The sequence below is a fragment of the Arvicanthis niloticus genome, chromosome X (assembly GCF_011762505.2).
Source record: "Arvicanthis niloticus isolate mArvNil1 chromosome X, mArvNil1.pat.X, whole genome shotgun sequence".
Taxonomy (NCBI): domain Eukaryota; kingdom Metazoa; phylum Chordata; class Mammalia; order Rodentia; family Muridae; genus Arvicanthis; species Arvicanthis niloticus.
This window is the reverse complement of record NC_047679.1, coordinates 87,471,589-87,492,459: the sequence shown is the minus strand read 5'-3', so window position 1 is coordinate 87,492,459 and position 20,871 is coordinate 87,471,589. Positions and strand designations below refer to the sequence as shown.

Sequence of the window (20,871 nt, the reverse complement as noted above, 5' to 3'; positions counted from 1 at the left end):
GCAGAGCTTCCTCTTGTATCCATCTCTTCCTTCTACCTTCTGCTTCAGAGCAATATTCTGGCTGACAATCATCAGAACATTTAAGTAGTATGTTTAAAAATAAAGTTCAGGGGGCAGGCTCTCCAGAGGTCATTAGATATTTGCCAGACAGGATCTAAAGTAAAGATAACAAACAGAAGGTTGCCTGCCCACTCCACCCATGACTGTGGCTGGCTACAAGAAAGAGAGAAGAATTATGAGGCCAAAACTGGACACTATGAGAAAGAACGCCAGAATTGACTAGTGATGCCTGCCATGAACATGAAGGCTGGCTATATTTTCAACATTGTTGCTCCAAGCCAATAGTTCACAAGTCTGATTGCACACAGAATTGCAGAGAACATTTTTTAGAAATACTAATACCTGGGGTCTGGATCAGATAAATTAAGTTCTCTGGGGGTAAGTTTCACATACTATAGCAACCAGAAATGCTGTTGCTCTGCACGCTTTCAGGTGTACAGATTATTGAATTCTGTAGTTTCCAATGGCATTCTATTCTTTCCTAATAAGACTTGTTGCATTAGAACCATCTGAGCTTGCAAAATCATGGATTCTTTGTACCAACTCCTGAAAATACTGATTTGTAACTATAGGAGAAAGGGCCAAGAATCTGCACATTTAAAAGCCATACTCAGAAAAACATTTCATGTTTTCTCTCAGATGATAAGATCTACATTTGTGTGTGTGTGTGTGTGTGTGTGTGAGAGAGAGAGAGAGAGAGAGAGAAAGAGAGAGAGAGAGAGAATTATGATACCATAAGCATGACAAATTGGGGAAGGAAGGGATCTATCTAATGAAGAAAAGGGGAAGACAAGAGAAGAGAGTGGTAATGGATATATAAATATTAGCAGAGTTAGAGATGATATGTCTGTTTGTATGCATGTATGTATACATGTATGCTCTAGTGAGATCCATCATTTTTACAATGAGTATACACTAATTACAATTTTAAACTTACATTATGATGCAGTTTGGGAGCTTTCATCTTAGCAGAAATGATGCCCTTGGTTTGATCCCCAGCACACAGGCAGGGAGAAGCTACAGAGACAATCCAATGGGTAAAGTACTTACTATGAAAGCATGAGGACCAAAGTTCCAAGTAAATCCCAGATGATTGTGGTGGCCCATCTTGTAAAACAGAGAGTGAGCAGCTAGGAGACTAGCCATATCAATGAGCCCTGGGTTTGATTAAGAGATGCTGCCTCAGTGGCGAGGTGTAAGAGAGAGTGAGAACTTTTCCCAAAATCATCCTCAGAATTCCATATGTTCATGCACACATGATTGCACACACACACACACACGGGAGAAGGAAATATAGAATTACTGTTTTAAGCTATTTGTGAAATTTTAAATGAATTAATGAATTTTTGAGCTGGTCCTTGTGCTCTGGGGCATTGCATTTCAATCCTGCCCGCATATTAGAACCTCCTGGGAAACATTAAATATAAAATCAGTGCTTAGCTTCAATGCCAGTCCAATTAAGTCAAAATCTCCAAAGGAGAATCTGTAATACTCTAGTTAAAACTGAGAATCACTGTTCTGTGTACTGGGACACAGGGACTCTCTTCAAAGAGCCTTGCTGGGATGGCTTCATTTCTCTATCTGTGGGTTTGGTTTCTGAGTCAGTCAAGACACTTTGGCTTGATACTAGTATCTACTCACATTCTGTTTACCAAACCAGGTTTTATACTAGACTCATATCGTTAGTGACTGTTTGGGGTAGAGGTTTGGGGTTTTTCCTGGACTTGGTAAACATTTGCTAAAATGATTCATCCATTTGTGGGACGATATAAAGAGGAGAGTACTGGGGATTAAATCAAAGCGTTACAAGAGCTAAGGACCCACTTCACTGAACTTACCCCCAGGCCCTCATCCATTTCTTTTAAATTTTATTTTGTTCATTATTGTGTGTAAATATGTTCTTCCTGCATGTATGGCTGTACACCACATGTGTGCCTGGTGCCCAAGGAGGACAGCAGAGGGTGTCACATACCCTGGAACTGGACTTGCAGATGGTCATGAACCACCATGTGGGTTCTGGGAATCAAACTCAGGTTCCCTGGAAGAACAGCCAGTGCTCTAAACTTCTAAGCCATCTCTCCTGACCCATTCCTCCATCCCATGTCCACACCCAGCAATTCATTGCTTAAAGCACATAGTTACTGAATGTATCAGTATTTGTTAAGTGTAGAGAGTCCAATATCTTCTGCTTGCATAAAGGATTTAATTTTCCCACAAAATTGAATGTATTTTAAGGCCACCAACATTTCATTCTGTAAAGAAAAATGAAATCACAAAATTTACAAAAAAAACAGAATGACTTAGAATCTATGTTTATTGTGGATGGTGATGTTGACAGAAAGCAAGAGAATTTACCTCTTCTTCACAACACATTTTTGTAGTGTTGTAGTTGCTGTTGCTGTTACTATTTGAGTAATTGGTTGTTGTTGGTGGTGGTTGGTTGGTTGTTTGGTTGTTTGGTTGGTTGGTTGACTGGTTGGTAGTTATTTTCACTGTTTTCTAAGACAAGGTCTCAATATGTAGTGCACGTTGGCCTGGAACTCACTATATAGCCCAGTCTGGCCTCAAAATCTTAGTGATCCTTCTACCTGAGCTTCTCAGGTATTGGGATTAAATGCATGCACCTTTATGCCCAGCTCTCAAAACACATTTCTGAAGGTTACATTCATTTCCTAACTTATACTTGAATTTCTGCCATTAGTGATAAATGTATTTGATTTAAATATTTCCTCCTTGACTGATTGGTTTTCAATATAAAAAGAAAACACATTAAGCCCCTCTTGCTTGCAGACGTTTAGAACGTATGTGTGAGCACAGCTTAGTAGAGGAATAATTGAGAACAATAGCTTGAGGTCGATCTGGAAACATACCTAGAGCATCATAAGAACTGAGTGGGGATGGAGGCAAGATTCTCTGAAGTAGAGAGGACAAACTGATTTCTCTAAGCAAGCTGGGCTTCTTTGCATGCATACCTCTTCTGGGTCACATAGTTGAAAGACAGGACATGCATTCAAGATATGTAGCTCTTAGATTTTACTTTAGCCACTCATTCTTGGTAGTAGAGAAAATGGTAGCCAATGAAAATGTACCACCATAGAACTGTCATGGAGCTTTTGGATCTACACTTGGACCCACTCAAAGGTAATTCTGCTTCCAGAGTTCTTGGGAAGTGGGGAGAGCCTAACTGGCCTTAGAAACATATCCGTTTTCTTTATGGGACCCAACAAGCCCCTTGCTGATGCAGTGCTATCAGTGTACACTAAAAAGAGCATTGTGCTTTTGCCAGGAGTCAGCTACCCAGTGAGTAATGTGTTCCTATACATTTATACTCACAGTGGAATAGCCTAGGATGTGTTTATCATTGAGAAAAGTTAGTATTAACATTGTCAGGGGGTTAATCTGTTTTAATTGTAAATGGCAAGAAGAAACCTGCTCTTGGGGGGCCCAGATGTATGACTTGAGTTAAATATTTATAGATTAGTTGGAATGTTTACTCTTAATTCTTGAGCTAGGTATTTACTTGCATACTTGCATATTCTAACCCATCTCTGGCCCTATCCAATGTCCTCCTGATGTTTTTCTCTCTAAAATACTGTCATGTGATGAGTGGTGGAAACATCTGGCCACTGGTCTAAACCTACTGATGCTGGTGAGAGATGGTAACAAGCCAAGGAAGCACCCATTAAAATTAGTGGGAACTTCAAAACCAGGAAACCTGTATACTAATCTCAACTCTGCTACAAATAAACTATGTGACTATCTCTAAGCCTCAGTTTCCTCATCTATAAAATTAAAGAGGTAAAATTGCATTTTAAAGACTTCACATGGCAGCTTAGGACAACCACCATACATGCTTTCTGCATTGGAAGCTAATGGTCTACATTTGTGATGTCCTGCACAGTAGTCTCCTGCCATGTTTAATTATTGAACACTCTAGGGTTACGATTAGGGTTAGAGTTAGGTTTAGGGTTAGGGTGAGATACATGGTTGAGGAATTAAATTTAAAATCATTTTATTCCATTATACCATATAGGGCAACACAATGTTAAATGGCTAGCTCCCAGAAGAAGAATGTTCTCTGTGTGAATGATGGCTTCTAATTTGAGAAAGCATGGTTAGTAAAAACTGCTTGGGTATGGTTACTTTCTCCAACGTAGAAGGTAGATAAAATCACATAATCTGGATGCATTGAGATTTTTTTTAAAAGAAAAAAAAAAGAGTTATTCACTCATGTAATTTTTAAAATTATCTTTAATCTCCAGTCATTATCCCTCTCCCGGTCTGCCCTCCTATAGTTCCTCATACCATTCCTTGGGACTAAAGTCTCTCAAGGATTAGGTGCATCTTCTCTCACTGAGGCCAGACCAGGAAGTCCTATGTTGTATATGTGTTGGGAGCCTCAGACCATCTCCTTTATGCTGCCTGGTTGGTGGTCTGAGAGATCTTGGGGGTTGGTTGAGACTGCTGGTTTTCCTATGAGGTCGCCTTCCTCCTCAGTTTCTTCCAGCTTTACCCTAACTGAACAGCAGAGGTCCCAGACTTCAGTCCGATGGTTGGATGTAAGTATCTGAGTCTGTCTCAGTCAGCTGTTTGTTGGGCCTCTCAGAGGAAAGCCATGCTAGGTTCCTGTCTGTAAGCATACCATAGCATTAGTAACAGTGTCAGGCCTTGGAGCCTCCCTTTGAGATGAATTCCAATTTGGGCCGGTCACTGGACCTCCTTTCCCTCAGTCTCTTCTCCATTTTTGTTCCTGCAGTTCTTTTAGACAGGAATAATGCTGGGGCAGATTTTTTTGATTGTGGGATGGCAACCCCATCCCTCTACTTGATGTCCTGTCTTTCTACTGGAGGTGAAATCTACAAGTTCTCTCTCCCCATGTTGGGCATTTAATCTAAGGTCCCTCCCTTTAAGTCCTGAGAGTCTCTCATTTCACAGATCTTTAGTACATTCTAGAGGGTCCCCCTACCTCCCCCTCCCAAGGTTGCCTGCTTCTATTCATTCTGCTGGCCCTCAGGGCTTCACTACTGTCCCCACCCCCCTTTGCCAATACCTGGTCATGTTCCCCGTTCTCTCCCATTTCCTACCCAGGTCCCTCCCTCTGCCCACCCCCATGATTGCTTTTTTCTACCTCCCAAGTGAGATTGAAGCATCCTCATTTGGGCCTTAGTGCTTGTTAACCTTGAGTTCTATGGATTATATCCTGGGTATTCTGTACGTTTTTGGCTAATATCTGCTTATTAATGAATATATGCCATGCTTATATTCAGATCCTTTTGGGTCTGAGTTATGTCACTCAGGATAGGATTTTCTAGTTCCATCTATTTGCCTGAAAAACTTGTTCTTAATAGCTGTGTAGTATTCCATTGTGTAAATGTATCACATTTTCTGTATCCCTTCTTCTGTTGTAGGACATCTAGGTTCTTTCCAGCTTCTGGATATCACAAACAAGGCCGCTTTGAATATAGTGGAACACATGCCCCTGTGGCATTGTAGGGCATCTTTTGGGTATATTCCCAGGAGTGGTATGGCTGAGTCTTCAGGTAGATCTATTTCCAATTTTCTGAGAAACCTCCAGACTGATTCTAGAGTGGTTGGACCAGTTTGCAATCCCACCAGCAATGGAGGACTGTTCCTCTTTTTCTACATTCTCACCAACATATGGTATCACCAAAGTTTTTATCTTAGCCACTCTGACTGGTGTGATGTGGAATTTCAGGGTCATTTTGATTTGCATTTCCCTGATGACTAGGAACTTTGAACATTTCTTTAAGTGCTTCTTGGCCATTAGAGATTCTTCTGTTATGAATTCTTTGTTTAATTCTATACCCATTTTTTGATTAGGTTGTTTTGGTGGTTTTGGAGGTTAGCTTCTTAGGTTCTTCATATATTTTGTATAGTAGCCTTCTGTCAGATGTAGAGTTGGTAAAGAATTTTTCCCTATCTGTAGGTTGCATATTTGTCTTATTTACTATGTCCTTTGCCTTACAGAAGCTTTTCAGTTTCATGAGGTCCCATTTATCATCATTGTATCTTTAAATGTCTTCATTTCTTCCTTTTCAATCTTAATTGCCTTTATTTCTCTTTTTTACATCATTGTACTAGTTGAAGTTTCCAGTACAGTAGTAAGTAGCATGGCATGGAAGTCTTAACTCTCCGGATTGTCAAGATGCCAGACAAGTTCTTACTAGTACCACTAAAACGAAGAAGGTAGTTGATCATTGAACTAATTTTTTTCTTTTTTTTCTGTAGTAAATATAAAAAACAGTTTTAATCACATTGAGTTAAGCTATAAAAACAGCATCACTGTAGGGTATTTTGAGACATATATAGCAGATTATATAAAATCAACTTTCATGACCCCAAATTAATTAAACCTTCAAACAAAAAGCTTGTTTACCTAATTTGCAAAATGTTTCCTTTCCATTTAATAGTTTATTGACCTATATCTTTATGTACTGGCTGCATAAAGTTATTAATCTATCTGAAACAAAAAGTGACAGGTCTCTATTATACCACTCATTGAGGTGAAAATCATTTCTTGACTTAACTAACAGTTATCAAAGGTTTTAGAGAGTTCATAGCATTCATGGGTAAGGTTAGTAAAAAAAATACTAAGGTCTAATTACATAAACTGGGTTAACCTGTTGACCCATAGAACTTGAATATTATGTAGACATTGGTGTTTTGTGCCACCTGATTAGAAGGAAGACATAGCACCCCATTCATTGGAACAATTCAGTCTAGCTTAGCAGCTTCTGCTGTTAGAATATAGGCCTGGTAAATAAATACAACTCTTGCTCTTATCCTTAGAAAAGTTCTGCATATGTGCCTTTGTTAGTGTTTCTGCTCTTCCCTTTATAACATGTTCCTTATACTTATGTCTGAAACTCTTTATAGGGTTTTTCTGTACCAAGATTGTGTTTAATAACTGTGATAACTCTAAAAGCATTGTCAGACGGTTTCTGAAATCTTATTCCTCACAATTTTACTGGAGAAGAGAGGAACATATTCCACTGTTCTCTTGCAACACCAAGAACTAAGAACTCCTTGATATTAGTTGTTTGAGTCGGCTTTATATAGCCTAAAATTTAATTCCAAAATAATTCTTTAGATTCAGTGTTAAATGATTCGTAAGATGAAAACCACTATTATTTATTAAATAGTATAATTATTATAAATGAACAATCAGGAGAAGGGTATATTTGTGCTCTGTGGCATTATAATTTTCCTGCCAGCTGCATCTCATCTGCTTCTAAGCAAACAGTCAGTGTTTCTGTTTAGAAAACGTGTTTACATCCTAAAGTTTCTCCTGCTGCTCAACATTCCTATTAGGTTGTATTAGAGAGGCTTACTAGTAGTGACTTTTCTTTCTTTTGTCCATTTATTTGTTCTTCCTTTCTTCCTTTCTCCCTTCCTCTCCCTCCTCTTCCCTCTCTCCCTTACTCCTTCCTCCCTTTCTTTCTTTCTCTCTCTCTCTCTCTCTTTCTTTCTTTCTTTCTTTCTTTTTCATTTTTTTTTAAGAAAGAGTTCTATGTAGTGCTGTCTCTCCTGGAAACCACTATGTAGATTAGGTTGGCTTTGAATCTAGAGAGATCAATCTCCCTCTGCTGGAATTAAAGGCATGTCTGGCTCACTCTTTCTTTCTGAAAATTCTCTCATGTCTTTAGACCTTGTATTTGTTTTTTGAAATAGGTTCTTTAGACTGTTTTAAGGAAACCAGATTGCACATCAGCTCAGCTCCACTAAAGGCAACAGAATCCTGATCTTCTGTACCCTTGGGGTCTTTGAGAAAAGTAGGTCTCTCTCTCTCTCTCTCTCTCTCTCTCTCTCTCTCTCTCTCTCTCTCTTTCTCCCTCCCTCCCTCTCATGTGTAAGCTTGTGTTGTACAACTTAGGAGCAACTCTTCCAATAAGAGCTCACCTGAGCTGCAGACTCCTTTGAAGTTCATGTCCTCTTTTCTCTTTCTTTCCCCCAAGACTTAGTTTAGCTTGGGAAAGAGGTCCAGCCTAGACTATATATAAGTCTACACTCATAACAAAGTCTAACTACCAATATCAGCCTCTTGAACTTCGGACAGATCATTTCTCTTTCTCAATCTTACTGCTGTTGCCATCCTTAAACTGTGTGGAACCAGATAGCTGAGAATCCTGAAGTATCCTGATACCCACATCAAGATTCACCCATTCCAGTCACTGGCTCCATCTCACTACTGAACTTTGAATTAAAGCTTTTCTTATAGAATCTACATACAAAAGTATAGTACAAAAGTGAGCCTTCCAAATGTTAATTTTATAAAAACCTGATATTTGTCTCCAAATTGCTGAGGGAATCTGAATGAAAAGGTACTCTGTTTGATCTGAAGGGAGGGAGAGGAACTGGGAGGGGTGGAGGGAGGAGAAACTGCAGTTGGGATGTAATATATGAGAGAGGAAGAAAGAAAAATAAAAACTAAAAATATAAAACATCTGGGCTTAAGTCTCTGTCAACACTTTTGCCCTACCCTCCCCCTTTATTTTCCTAACATTTTACCTCAAATCATCCAACTGTGAAATAGTTTCAGAGTCTAAAGTTTTGCTTATACAGAAAATCATAATTGGAAAATAATATTTTATTAGTTTGGTCCTTCTGAAATTCAGACTCAAAGGGATGTGTGTGTGTCTGTGTGTCTGTGTGTCTGTGTGTCTGTGTGTCTGTGTCTCTTTGCCTGTGTGTGTGCATCTGTAGTTGTTAAATCAGCTTATCTTAAAATAGGAACAATAGCTAAACCACCCCTGAGAGGCTTAGAACTCAGTAGTTTCTGGGTCCCTGATTGGGTGTTCCAGCAGCTAAGTAGTCCTGATTTTGCACTGAACACCTAGATTTTTCCGGGAGAACTCGTGCAATGGGCTAAGTTATCTCTAAGGCCAAGTGAGCAAAGCATACCCTCGTTTACCTGGACTGATACGAGAAAGTCTCACCTACAATCAGCATGGAACTTCCTTCATCAATTAAGGCAGTCAGGACAGTGCTTCAGGTGATCCTCCCTTCTCAAGGAATTCTAACTTACAACAAGTTGAGATGAAAACCAACCAGAATAGCAAAGGATGTATTTTCTTGGCTTATATTTCTCTATCACAGTCCATCATTGAAGGGAACTGAGGCAGGAATTCTGGACAGGAACCTGGAGGTAAGAATTGAAGCCGAGATTATGGGGGAAATTTGCTGACTAACTTGCTCAGCTTCCCTTAAGCAAGTCAGGACCACCTGCACATGGTGGAACTGTTCTCAGTGGGCTGGGCCCTCCCCCATCATTCATTACTCATTGCCCACAGGCCAGTCTCTTAGAGGCAATTCTTCAATTGTGTTTCCCTGGTCCCAGGAAACTCTAGAACCAATTTGCACTTATTATTTCACTAAATACATTTCTTCAGATTGGTCCTCAATTTAACTAGAATAAAAAAAATATTTTAAGATGAAACTATTTTGTCAATGTAAAATAGAATGAATAGCAATCATCTAGGGAAAAAATTATCTTTACTACTTCAAGCTACAAATGGTTTGGCTCTCAGAAAACTTACAGTTATATATTCATTATAGCCCTTGTTTTTTTAAATAAGGAAGTTGAGATTCAGAAAAAAAAGACAGACTCACTTATGCTCGCAGAAAGTTGGCCAAAACTCTTATCTCACTGAATAGCAATGCTTAAGGAATATCCCACTGTTCTCTGCTCCTGTCTTCTGATGACTTCATAGCAGTCATGACTCTGATAGTGAGGATAACTAATTTTCTATCAAGGTTTTGAGATTTAACCTATTTTTATAGATTGTTCAAGGTCTGTGTGTTTATATCACAGGTGTTTTGACCAGAGTTGGTTATTATCATAAGAAACTGGGTTTCAAGGAAGGCCAAATATGCTGGCTTCCAGGTAATTAGGTGGAAGTATGACAAATGAACATGGGCAAGCAGAGCCAAGGTTTTTTAACAGGTTGAGGTTGTCAGAACCAGGAGGGAACTGAAAATCAGACTATGACTCGCAGAATTAGGATATGGACACTATTAAGGGAGAGAGAAGAGAAAGGAGCCTCTGAATGCTGTGTTGTATCCAGTGGGCCTTTGGCAGGCCAAAGTATGTTTTCTACCTAGAATCTTAAGTGAATCTCATTTCTCCCTCTCACTCTCTCCCATCTTCCCTTCCTCCATCCAGGCCTTCTCTTTTGGAAATGCTGCTTTGCTTTTTAGTGTTACTAGAGTGACAAACCCTAGCCACTAACAGGTCCTTCTAGATAATCTAGATCCCCTCCTTGGTCCAATTCAAACAACAGGTCATCAGATCAGAGATAAGTGGCCAGCTCTCTTCAGGAAGTAGATCCCCTCCATTCAGGGGTTCTATTCTTTTTTTCCTTTTGCCCCAGTGGGACTTAGTGGTCTGAGGAACCAGCAAAGATAATACTGAGGGATCTTTGTAAGTATGCAACTTCTGGTAGGCTCCCCTAGCATATCTAGAAAAGAATTCATACAAAATTTGGCCAAAACTTGCTCCCCACGAGGCACCATTTTCCATTGTGGCTTTAAAAAAAATACTAGAGTTAAGAATTGCAGATTTGCCTAAATATAGCAAAGTAAACAAAGTGCTTTAACCACACTGCTGGGTTCTTCAAGCTTAACTTTCCCTCCAGTCCTCTTACCTCTCCAGTCCAGTACTACAACCCTGGCATGTACTTATTTCTGAAGCATCTTCCATTCTATGCAGTTCTCCTGGAGAAGGAAAGCTCACAGGCATGTATGTATTCACAATGCCCACTGCCGTTACCACAACTGTTGTTGTAAGTCTGTGAACTGGGGCTGCAGAGATGGCTCAGGGGTTAAGAGTATTGACTGCTCTTCAATTCTCAGCAACCACATGGTGGCTCACAACCATTGGTAATGGGATCTGATGCCTTCTTCTGATGAATCTGAAGACAGCAACAGTGTACTCATATAAATAAATAAATAAATCTTTTTTTTAAAAAAGTCTGTGAACTGTGTAATATGAGAATCCAAACTAAAATCTTCTTCCTTAAGAAGGGCTCATTATTCTTCTTGTATATCAGCAAATTGATTTCTCACTATATTAAGACTAGAACTGTACTACTTTATACCAAGTAGCAAGAGTTTCCTTGTATCTTGCAGCAATCCAGGCCTTCTTTTGTTGAGTCTTTACTTAGCTACATCAGAGAATACTAAAAGTGGTTTACCTGAAAATTAAGAGTGAGCATAAGATTACAGACATCCCACCAAAGTGCTATTGAAAGCTTCTTGCTACCTGGGGTTTTGTGGCATTATTTTTTTTAGGGAGAATTATATATAATCAGAAAAAAATATCCATAAAGAAATTAGGGGCATATCCCTGGGAGTAACTTAAGCAGCCTACAGATGGTGGAAAATGCTCTACTAGGAAATGACTCAGAGGCCAGTTAGTCTTCAAACAACCAAGAAATATTTTGTGTCATCTCTGCTTAACTGTGTTTTATGAGGCAGGAAAGTTGCCTCTAACTGTTTGGAAGATCTTTTTTAATAAATGTTTCCCCCTTAGGCTTTAGTGGATCAAACAATTCTGTAAATGTCTACAGTCTCTTCTCTAAGAGTCCTCATTAGATTTGTTATAATCTCCAATAAGTGCCTTCAGCAGATAAATGATGGGGCTCACAGAAACTCACAAATCATAGAACAATACTCCCAGTGGGCTGAGATGGGGCTTTGTGATCTATCCCAGCTTGACCAGGACTCTACTGTCATGGGTACATAATCGTTATCTGTTCTTCCTGAACACTGCATGCCAATCACTGAAAGGCCTCAACAGTGGTGGTAGGGATCTGGGATTTTCATTTCAACAAATAGTTCTTGAACATCTGGCTAGGTTCTATGAAATGCAAAGATGAATCAGGCAGAGTACTTCCCTTTCAGTAGCTAACTACTAAGTAACAGAAGGCCAGGATATTAATCATCACAATTCAGAACGGTAAATGTTATTATAAAGGTGCAAACAGAGCAATGTTTGGTCCCCTAGCACAGACAAAACAGGAATAGTGTTTGTGTTTGTTGACATAACAGTGACAACAGATAAAAGAGGATTCTTTTGCTCATGACCATTTTGTTGTTATGGGATAATTTCAGATTTATTTAAACTAGAAAGAAGGAGAAATAATTAATTATTCATGAACATTATATTCATGTAAAAATATTCATGAAAAAAATGAGATAATAAACTTTTAAACTTGGACTTTAATTTACTATGTTACCATTCTTTTATCTCTTTCTTCTACTATAAAGGAAGCTACATGATGGCAGGGAACCTTGTCAGTTTCATTAACTATTGTAGCTAGGGAGCCTGGAGCTAAGCCATTGAATGTGAAATAAAGATTTATTGACTAGATGAATAAATTAAATGTAGACAAATTATGGTTACACTAAGATTGGAGACCACAGCATGAGGATCTGATATTGTTTAGGGCATTGGGGTAATTGTCCCTGAGGAAGACATGCTGGAACAGATACATGAGGTTATCATGAGGAGTGGGCTAATACAGGAGTTTTATCCTGCAGGCAACTGAAGAGATTTGGTTTTGAAGTAATTTACCTCCCTAGAATACATAGTTGGTGTGTTAAGAAACCAGTTAAATAAATAAATAAATAAATAAATAAATAGAAACCAGTTCAAAATGGCATTTCCTGTTCAAAAAATATTCTCACTCTAGTAGCTGTATCTAAATTTTCAGGTTTAAAACCAAGGGAAAAAATTCTCTTCCAATATCAGATCCCCCTTCCCCAAGTAGAATTCTGGGTAGAACAAACTCCCTTTCCGGTGGAAGCTCTACTCAGGAGGCCCTTCCTTCTTGGTTTGCCTAACAAGAGATGAGCTCACCATCTAGAGTTAGAATCCATTAAATAGTGTAGTCTGAGCTCTGGACAATGAGAACAGGACAATCGCCAACTTCTCTGCAATTTGCTGATTCTCACACCCCAGAGTGTGGGACTATACAGCCAGGACTGCTTTGCTCTGGCTCTCATCAAAGCAGGATGAACACAGATCCTGACAGGTCAAATCTTCCCCCAGACCTCAGAGGTTGCCTTACAAAGGACCTGGCTTAATCTCTGACCAAGTGTGTAATTCATTCATCTGCGAGGTCATGAATTCTGAGCTCTCAAGGCAGGAAATGTGGGCATTGGGAGGGGTTCTACAGGTCCAGGGAGTCACTTCAGCCCTGATTATACTATAGAGAAAAGGATTTTCTAGACAAAGGCCCCTGTCCTCCAGAGAGTGAGCAGACTGGACTAGGAGACTATGTGCACAAAGGAATGGTGTTTTAGGGAAAGGGTAACAGCCTTTTCCCCCCATGACCATGAATTTCTTTAGATCCTGTGAGTAATGACAAGGGAGTTAGAATTAATTATTTCATAAACTGTAGCCATGAGGAATTGAGGTATGTGAAGAGTTCATCTCAGGATGTTTGCCTGATGCTCACCCACCACTTGGTAGTAAAGAAAACTTTTTAAACACTGCAGGCCATTTCCTCCTACTGGATTCCTCTCAGAGAGTTGTTGGGAAATCTTAATCTTTGTCTGTAGCTACCAAAGCTCCTTTACTATCACACAAAATACTAAGGAAAATGCAGCGCTCTACAGTGAGCGAAGACTTGAAAGCTAATTGGAAATTGTTTGGAAATTTACAATTTCCTGACCTGAGCAGCTGGCTTTTTCTCTGATCCTCTGGACTTCCTGCCAAACAGAGATGGGAAGGGACGGACTTTCTATGATCCTGAAGTTTCATTTGCACAATTTTCCAGTCTTGGGGTCGTGACCCATCACAGTAAATCTAGCTTCAAACTTAGAGTTATTCGGATTTTGAACTACTGTATTTCGAGTTTCATGTCTTTCAGGGCACTGCAAACCACATGGAACTTACAAGAAAGGATATTTTAATCACAGATTATGTTTTATACAACTTCGGGCTCCTGGAAAGGAGGAGGCAAATATCGTGGGAGGCAAACAGCACTCAAGAAAAATTTAGTCCATAGGACCACAGAGCTTGCTCTGACTTCAGAGAGAGAGACTTTGAAGGTCTCTTGATGTGGTAAGAAATTCCTGATGCCCTACTTACATTTTTTTTGACTCTTCATTTTTGGAATGTGATGTGAAGCACATAAGAAAACACCAAACCCAGCTCTCCCCCAGATCCTGTTAGTGTGTACACTGATAATTCTCCATCACTCCAGCGAAGGTCTCCATTATGGTTTTTCAGCCATTATCTCGAATGAGGTCATGCATTAAATACATTATCAGTCATTAATACTTTCCCCTGAAATACATTTGTCAAATTAGTCTCAACAGAAAACTGAAACCCCTGGAAAAATAGGCTAGAAGGACAAAGTTCTATGAGGTGACAGAAAAGGATTTTGCTTACTTGGACTTCTTACTCTTTGACACCTGGTTTCTAGATCATCAGTACTAACTACTTTATGGGAGTTCATTCACCTGCCAACCAATAGCCTTATAATTGGAAGAAACATGGGAGGAGTCCATTCCATTGCACTGCAAGCAGCTTATTGCTTTGTCTCCATTCAGGGAGTCTTTGTCAAGCACTAATTCAAGCTCTGTGGTAGGTCCTATAGAGGATATGGAAAGTATTTCCAGTCTTCCTTTAATGAGCATGATTCCTCCCCCGTTCTTTCCCACACTTTTCAGCTGACCTATCCCTCTTTGCAAGTTTCTAGTGTTCTGCTCCTTTTCTCTCTGGGAAAAAAACTATATTTATTCTGATTCCTACTCTTCTGTACCAGATCACACAGAGGCAGCATCTAATCTTTGATCGTACCCAGCACTCCACAAGTATGCCTTCTAGTTGTGGGAGATAAGTCTGTAAAACATGCGACATACACAGTTAAGCTATCTGTCTAAGTGTGGTGACCCGTGCTGTAGAGAAAGGTTTGCACTGGATATTTCAGGTAGAGCAGTCCAATTGGACATTTGAGTAAAGGTGGGAATTTGCCTAAAACCTTGAAAAAGGAATATACTTTTAATGTGTACAGAAGAGAATGACTTCGTACACAGCATACAAACCATGGTTTAGACTTGGGAAGGAACCTGTAATATGTGTGAAGACTCAAGTAAGAGATAAGAGTAGAGACTAGAGGGGGCGTGGTGGTTAGGAGCCCTGGCTATATTTTGTGAGGACTGAATTTGATTACAACACCCATATGACTGTTCACAATCATCTGTAACTCCAACTCCAGGGAGGAATCTAATGCCTTCTCCTGGCCTCTCTGGGAGCCAGGCACACAAGTGATGACCAGACACATACACACACACACACACACAGAGAGAGAGAGAGAGAGAGAGAGAGAGAGAGAGAGAGAGAATACCTATACACATAAAATAAATTTAATTTTTTATAAAACAATAAGAGTAGAAAAAAATTGCTTCATCCTAGAGAGTGAAGAGCAGAGGACTTTTCATTTGACCCTTTGTAATAGTATTCTCAAAACATTTGTGGCAAAAGTAAACATGCCCCAATTCATTCATAGACAACACACACACACACACACACACACACACACACACACACACGGTATGCCACCACCTTAAGTCATCAGTTAAATATATGGTACCATGAATTCCTTTGAGAGTCTGGTAAAAGCTACATATCTCCTTTCCTGTCACCAAAAAATCCACGCATGGATGCTCCACTTCTTCATACAGTCTTCAGGGAGACTGCAGAGCCTCTGAAGCCCATTTTCAGACTTCAGTGTAAGTTGCTCTGAATAGACAAAGGCACCAGAGGTTTCTTAGTAGCTTACTGACTTGTAGACTTTTCTTCCAGGGACTTTGAATCTGTTCACTGTACATGAAGTGAGTTGACAAGTGTGGGATGACAGAAGCAGAAAGTAGAAACAAGAAGACACGTTTGTAAACTATTTCCATGTCTTATGCTAGAAGTGCAGATGTAATGACAGGAGATATCTCTGAGGCCTCAAGTTTTTTTTTTTTTTTCGATATTATATTTACATTTCAGATTTTATTTCCTTACCCCATTCCCCCCACCACCCAGGAACCTCCTATCCCATCCCCCCTCCTCCTGCTTCTATTAGGATGTGCCCCCACCTAACCCCCCATTCCTACCTCCCCACCCTCAAATCCCCCCCCACTCGGTGTTCAGCCTTCATGGGACCAAGGATCTCCTCTCCCACCTATGCCCAACAAAGCCATCCTCCCCTACACATACAGCTGGAGTCATGGGTCCCTCCCTATGTACTCCCAGGCTGGTGGTTTAGACCCTGGGGAGCTCTGGTTGGTTGGTATTATTGCTCTCCTCATGGGTCCACCAACCCTTTCAGCTCCTTCAGTCTTCTCTCTCACTCCTTCATTGGGAACCCCATGATCAAGTTTTAAGTAGGGAAGAGAAGGGCAATGAGTATTCAGAATTATAAACTGGTTCAAGGGACAGTCTACCATCTCAGTAACAATGGTCTGCAGGGCGATGAGAAATCTAAGGATAAATTTTAAGGCAATAATTGGCTTTGAAACACAGATTGGAAACTTGGATTAGGGCAGTTATGAGAAGGAATAACCACGGTAGGCATTTGGGTGCCAGACACCCATGTGAATCAGGCACTATGCCAACTCTCTGATTGCTAATATTAAGTATCGACATTCCTGCTGTTATAATCACTGAAAACTTTCTGTGTGGAGGACAGTATGCCAAGAACTTTGTGGGATATCGTGGGCATTTGTCATTTGTAATTGCTTAGCTTCCAACTGTCTTTCAGGTTTGAAAAGATTCTCCAATTATGTGACATTTGGTGTAAAGTTGGATTCTGCATCTCATAGTAGAAGCCAGATATTCCCTTTCTCTGTCTTTGAGTAACTAGGATGTGGGTACAGGACTTACACTGATTCAACAAGACTCACTTTATAAGACTTTCTATCTGAAACAACGGAAGTTAAGATAATGAGACAGAATTCAGTCACAGTGGTAGGCAGTGTTTGTTGTGGTGATGGTACTCTGGCCAGATTCTGTCATTCATTCACCGGTTCTCAAAGTCTTCATGTTACAGATTGGCAAATACAAATCTAGCCAATTAAGGTTTTATCTGAATAAAGGGGTTTTAGATCACCATCCTACATAGTCATATGAATGTTGTCTCTGGCTGCTTTTGTATTACAATGGAAGACTTGAATAGTTACATCAGATACAGTATGAACTGCAGAGGTGAAAATATTTACTATTTGGCCATTAGCAGAAAGAATTTGGCCACCTCTGCTGCATATTCCTCTAGACTTTTTTTTTTTTTGATAAATGCATGCAGAGTTAATTTCTGTTGCTTACAGTCAAGAGCTTTAACTGATACAAATGAATTAGCTCATCCAGTCCTTATAACAATGTTGACTACTTTATCCCAAAGCATGCCTCCATTATCCGGAAACAGAAGGTAAGAAAACTGATGCCCAGAGAGGCTATCTGCCCATGATCATATCAGCTAGTAAATGCTACTAATTGACACTGCTAAAGTACCAATATAGATATGACACTATCGAACATGAAGGAAATGAAGAAAGTGAAGATAGAACAATTGTCCCAGACCTATTTTGAGATAGTAGGAAAGACAATCATTTCTCACCCAGTTGTTCAGAGCAGCACTCAAATGATCAGTGCTTCAGAATCACAGAGGAAAAAAATAAAGACAGCAGTGCCAAAGGCCTAACCGGTTTATCTCCTTCTTGGCTGTTTTGAGGCAGTTAATTAGTATAGTGGTTAGAACCTCTGTCAAAAAAAATCATACTGACCTCTCAGTTCCTGGGTCCTCCACCAGACTTTGATTTGCTGAAAAACTAGTATATGTTCAAACTATGGTCCAGACTATGCTATAGGCTTTGGAGTTTGAAACTTGTCCTTTTGGTCTTTGGGGTCTACACTGAATTCAGGTAACAGTAGCCAAAGTAACAATTGATACTACTATAAAAAGCTACACCCTTTGAGGTCAAGGTATAAGGTTTGCCCTTTAAGTGTACCTATATATTGAAATGTGTGGTCTGTGCCTTCTGTTAAAGAGGCTCGTATGCATGTTCACACAATATTATTTCACAGGAAGCCCTTCTGTCTTCTCGGTGTGACTGTGCTGTGTGATCACCTCCTTGGTATGTGCAAGATCATGATGGTTTTGCTAAATACAAAGATACTAGCCAATAAGCCACAGCTTTATGGTAGTAGGGTGGAATCTAACACATGTAACCAGATCCAGAGTCTCTTGAGGGTGAGTCTTGCAAAATGCCGATTATGGTATATTCTCTGCACTGTTTAATTGGGCTGATTAGCAACAAAGGTGGTGAAATTTCTGTTGGAAATGTCTGTGAAGACAGAGAATCAAATTTCAGACTGGTGAAGGGGGGTTCTTGGAGAAAATCAATAATAGTGTTTCTGGTCTCATGTTGCTGCCTGCATATATATATATATATATATATATATATATATATATATATATATATATGCGCATCCTTGTGCTAAAATAATATACTTCTTATAACTAAGATGATAAGGTTTTGGAATTTCTTTTATCTTATCACATGTTCTAATGTATTTTCCTCTGTGATTTTTGCCCCCAGTAATTTATTTCTGTCATAGGTAAAGAAAATATTTTAACATTGAAGATTGGGATCTGAGAATTTATGGGGATCTTATATTTTGTTGCGTATGGATGTTCTCCCTGGAATATCTTTTTTTTACTGTCTCTTGATGCATCCAGAATGTATATTAAAGGTATCTGAAAGCAGACATGCCTTTGTTCTGGGTCAAGCCAAGTTCTGTGACCATTCAAACTGGCTATTTTCCAGGCAAGTGTCTGGAGCTACCTACCAAAGCATAAGCCCAAGAAACCCGTTAGGAATCTTCATTCTTATTTTATTTTGATATGCTTCACAGATGAACCAGCCTGAGGTTCACCAATCTTAACCACTTCAACACCTTCAAACACTTTTGTGACCTAATCACTATGCTACTACCATATTCAACAAGTTTTGAATTCTTTCCTAGAGCCCTTTCCAACTGAAGCTTCTCTAGACCTTCTCAGTATTTAAAGAAGGTACAATGATTAGGGGTCACTTTTGAGATCAGATGTTCAACAGCTGTGCCTTTCAGCAGGTCAAGTGCACAGGTGCATATGTTCAGATGCCCTGAACTTGAGGCAATGTGGTATCATTTGTCAGCCCAAGAGTAAGAATAGCCTGAAGAAACTGAGTGCCTTCAGTGTGGTTTGTTGTTGTTGTTTTGTTTTGTTTTTTTATGATCTTTAAATGTCTAATGAGAGATTTCTACTCTTTTGCTCTGACCCATTGGTTTTGCTGTAAATGTCTTTCAAATCAACTCTATTATTTCCTGACCATACTCAAGGTTGATCCTTAGCCTCTCAAGTCAAATGCTCCTTAAAAGTCAACTCGTGAATGTTATGGAAGTACAATGATGCCTGATGTGATCTGAGAATAGTGGAAAATAGATCTCCTATTGTTATCCTGGAAGGGAAGCAAAAATGTTAACAAAACTTGAGGGAATGGTTCATTCCTCACAAGAGTCCCACATACTGAGTGGGAAGGCAGTCACATCCAGAGTGCAGCCAACAAACAAAAGATACAAAACATAACACTTTCCACAGGTAGAACTACAAGGTAATATGAGTACTATCTATTTGTAGACATCATATGAACTGTAAGAGCTTTGGGGAAGGTATTCATGTCCATGGTGGCTATGACTCCATTAAACAGGAGAGCAGTTCATGTCTATCTTGGAATTAGGATATGACTTCATTAAACAGGAGAGGGGCTCATATCTGTCCTGGAATTAATTGGTTTTGTGATTCCAGGCATGAGTGATGCACTCCTATAATCCCAGCACTTGGAAGGAGGAGGCAAGAGGATCAGAAAGGAGTTAAGGTCATCCTTGGCTACAAGAATTTGAGGCCAGCTTGGACTGCATGAGACTCTGTCTCAAATACAAATTGGTGATACAGGTTGATGTTTTGCCAAGAAAATTCGTTAACTCTTCTGTTAATGTGGGTTAATCTGCACCTTTGATAACTTGTTCACTTCAATTATTATTTAGAATGGAGCTTTGAATGTTCCAATTGCACATTAGAATCACCAGGAGAGTTTTGACAACAAGTGGGTCATGTCCTATTTTAGGCACTTAAATACTATATGGTTTAAACAATGGAAATTAATGTTCTTATAATTCTGAAGACTGGATATTTAAGATCATCATGGAGGCATGGCCAAGCTCTGTTAAGTGCTTTCTTTCTCACTTTTATCTTTCTGTTGTGTTCTCATGCAGAAGACAGGTCTGGTGCCTATTATTCAAGGTTCTACATTATAGCCTTAGTTAACATGAATCACTTCTGTAAAGGTCCTGTCTTTAGTACAGCCACACTCAGGGTTAAATCCTCAACATATGAATTTGATAAAAATACCATTCAGTCCATAACATGCCCTGGGTGAGAAAATCAAATCAGAACCTCTAGAAATGAGTATTTTTCTTAAGCTTCTAGGTGATTCCAGAATGAAGCCAATTTTTAAGATATTAGTTTTCTTCTTTGCTACTAGAATGAAACCCATTGATCAGTAATGTCAACATCACCTGGGAGCTTGTTAGAAGTACAGAGTCTTAGATACCACTCTCAACTTATTGAATGAGAACCTGTGCTTTAATGAGATCCCTAGGTGATTCATGGGCACAGTACTATCCCAAGAAGCACTGACTGAGGATTTCTAACATGTTGCTACACTAGATCATCTTTTTTTCTTCTTTATGTA

At 39.5% G+C, this 20,871-nt stretch overlaps 1 protein-coding gene across 1 annotated transcript in view; it reads left to right on the top strand.

The window, feature by feature from the left end:
* Col4a6 (collagen type IV alpha 6 chain) overlaps positions 1-20,871 on the top strand; it is a 299,929-nt gene that overhangs the window by 185,286 nt on the left and 93,772 nt on the right. The window lies entirely within an intron of this gene.